The sequence below is a fragment of the Setaria italica genome, chromosome II, assembly GCF_000263155.2.
Source record: "Setaria italica strain Yugu1 chromosome II, Setaria_italica_v2.0, whole genome shotgun sequence".
NCBI lineage: Eukaryota > Viridiplantae > Streptophyta > Magnoliopsida > Poales > Poaceae > Setaria > Setaria italica.
The window spans coordinates 24,736,849-24,740,180 of NC_028451.1; the positions used below are offsets into that span (position 1 = coordinate 24,736,849).

General features: G+C 49.8%; 1 long non-coding RNA gene across 1 annotated transcript; it reads left to right on the forward strand.

The window, feature by feature from the left end:
- Nucleotides 1–2,037: 2,037 nt before the first annotated feature.
- Nucleotides 2,038–2,956, forward strand: LOC101785304. Its single transcript, XR_214648.2, has 3 exons — nucleotides 2,038–2,375; nucleotides 2,463–2,773; nucleotides 2,849–2,956. It is a non-coding gene; the product is annotated as an uncharacterized LOC101785304 (long non-coding RNA).
- Nucleotides 2,957–3,332: the final 376 nt, after the last annotated feature.

Sequence of the window (3,332 nt, forward strand, 5' to 3'; positions counted from 1 at the left end):
TCGTTGCCGCCGGCTGCTTGAACTGCTAGCGAGTAGCACCGTAGCCATTGAACTGGATCTTGCTTGCCACCATATTTGGTGATCCGTATTGGTTTAAATTTCACGGGCAATCTAGTTTTCATTACTCGTTCGGTGAAGGTGGGGAAATGGTTATAGTCATCGACTTCACGTTCGCAGCGACGGTTGCTATTGATTATCTCTCTTAGGTCGCTGAAGATTGAAGCTTCACGATTGGTTCTGTGTTGGCGAGGGCTCTTTGCTGAGTTGGTGCAGCTGACTTCTCCTGCATCCCTGTTTCGCCTTGGGGCCTCACGTTCTTCTTTGTCGTGCTTCTGGCTATATTGCTTTGGCTGGTTGACTACTTCGTTACTGTTTCTTGGAGCCTCGTGGTTGCCACCGTGGGCTGCAACGTCCCTGCTGCCTTCCTGGTGCACCGAGTTGCAAGGGATGGATGGGATTGGCGATTCCTTGTCGAGTAGTTTATAAGCTTGTTCTGCGAGTTGCGCTATTAACTTGTTGCCCCTTTCTGCGAGTTGCGCTGTTAACTTGTTGTCTCTATCTTTAGGTATGAGAGTCGATATGAGGTTGATTGAAGCAATTGCTGCGAGTGGAGTGTTGTGCTCTCGAGCTTGTACTGCATCGAATGCCCTTTCAAGGTTTACAATGGGAATGTTTGTAGCTAGTAGTCAGCGACGTTCAGCCCGAGTAGCGTTACGTGCCCTTCTTTGATTTCTCTGCTCAGAGGTCTCATCCTGCGGGGCGTTAGCTGATAACTCATCTTCTGAGACGTCGTCGAGTTGTGCAACTCATCAAGGAGTTCTCTATTGGCTGGTACCCGCGTTGTTGTTTGGTGTGATGACAAAAATTTCTCTGTCCAGGTAGTAGCTTCCAGAGCTTGATGTTGCAGTCTCTGTGATGCTTTCTTCACGGGTTGAAGTAAGCGGGACACCCTCTTGGTATGGGAGGTTGTCTATGTGAACGACAAGGCGCGACTCATAATCTTGGGTCAGGAAAGATGGCTTCAATCCAAGGCAATAAACGAATCTTCCTTGTGGAGTTGAAGTAACTACCAAACCTTGAGGCTGGGCCTGATAAAAGAATTTCTTGGACGTAGTCTGAGTCATAGTCGCAGTCCTTGACTGACTCGAGTTCGAATTGGGTTCGAGTGAGGAAACCTTGGTGGACCACGGCTGCGTTGCGGAGTTCGTACGGGAATCGAATTCGAGTTGAAGTCGATTTGTGGGATGACTTGGGCGTCAGTCCGTGCGGGCTAGTTCGAGTTGAGGTCAAGTCTGAGCTGTAGTCGAACTCGTTGTTGTTGATGTTGAAATCTTGGGTTTTTTCGATGAAATTTTCTGTTTCTTGCTGAGAAAAGCTACCGCCGAGATGCTCCTTCTCCCAGTTGGCAATGATGCGGTGCTGAAATGATCCAGCGCCGTTGGCGATGCAAAGCCAGGATCCGAAGACAAAGGTTGCGCCTACGTCAAAGGTGAAAGCAGGCTTGGTGATGACTGATGCCATCAATCTCGCGCGGAGAAACTCGACGACAACCTCTACCTGGCGTACCAGCTGTCGGTGTTTTTAGACCGGCAACCCTCCTAGGGGTATCTTAGGTGGTATTTTGTGCGGTGGGTGTCGTCGAGAATCAAGGAGTCGATGATGACGCAAGGGATACGATTTAGACAGGTTCAGGCCACTAGATCGCGTAACACCCTACGTCCTGTGTGTGGATTGTATTGAGTTGTACTTTTTCTTTTTAAGGGGATCCCTGCTTGCCCTTATATACTCGGGGGAGCAGGGTTTCAGGGCGGAGTCCTAGTCGAACACAATTATAGGGTCCTACTCTAACTCGGTAGAGTAATCCCCTTCCTATCCGACTAGTATTTTGGGAAACCATGAAGCCTATGCGGCCTACAGAGTAGTGTTGATGTCCGAGTAGATTTTAGGTACGTCCCATTCGAGAGAGTCCGTAAAGTCTTCTAGTGGGTCGCGGGCCGCCAACCGCACAACGATGCCGCCCTCCGATGATGCCCCCGCGCTTGCGCTGGCGCAAACCCCACTCCAGCGTGCTAGACGGTGGCCGGCTCGTGGGTGCTGCTGCAGTCGCCGCCGGCGGTGTTCCCGCTCAGCTCCAACGACGACCCCATGCCGCCGTCCACAGAAATCACACCACGCCACCCTGTCTACTGCTGCGGCCCTATCTTTCTCACATGGCCTGTATCCTCTCCATCGACCCCGACGATGCCATCCTGAGTTTCTTGTGGCTCAGATTGTCTCCACCGCAAGATCTAGGGGATGGCGATGGTACGTGTTCTGATAGGAGTGCACTGGAGGTTGCTGAGGTTACATCACAGCCCATGGCGGAGTTGCTCGAGGTAAAATTGAAAGTGCAGTAGCTTCACCTATTTCATCGGTCCGATGTGGGATTAGTTGATGATTTTCAATTCCAATGTTTCTGTCAGATCGGGAATCAACCCAACAGGTTCATATTAGTCAAGATCCTGTGTGGGATTTGACTGCGGCTCTAAGGATCTTGCCACGCCCAATCTCGCGTGCTTCGGCGGAACACTCTCCCTCAACGACATCCTTGCCAACGCTACGCTGCTCTCTAGGCCATCGACGCCTTGTCCATGTATGCTTCGCTGCCGGGGAGGTGAGGCACCAGCTTTGCTGCTTGGGACACGGAGCACCTGGTGGTGCGTCCCGCAGAGTAGCATTAGTGCAGGTGGCCGGTGGATGTGTCCCAAGATTGAGGATCCACAACCACAAGCAGGTGTGTGTATCTATCCTCTGGTCCATCAAGGTATCTTCGATTGCATTGCTCCAATTTTTATTCTTTCACATGCAGGCTTCAGCTATCCTTGCTCGTGGATGCAAATGTGACAAAGGTGATATAGATTTTTCTTTTTGCACCCACTTTATTTTTCCTTCTCCTTAATTACTTCTTCTTGTACTGCGTAATCAATTCATAAATTGAATGAGTCTAGTTAAAAGTGTAACCCTTAGTATTGAATTTAAGGATGCATCTGTTTCCCGAGATACTGTCCAAATGTGTATGTAGTATGGCCCCTACTTAGACCCTAGCCGTACCTATGGATGGAGCTAGGGAATGTTGTTTAGAGATAGATGCCGGTGGGTACAGGTCTCGTAGGTTAGTGCCACCTTTCGTGGAGGTATGGACTGATCGAACGTATGTGTAAAGTGTACACCTCTATGTAGAGTCATGAATCTATCTAGATAACCAAGACTCACGGTCACAAGCTCACATAGTCAAAGCTCCCGTTGATTAATAAACAGGTGTTTTGATCATACCTTGGGTGCTGGTGAGATGG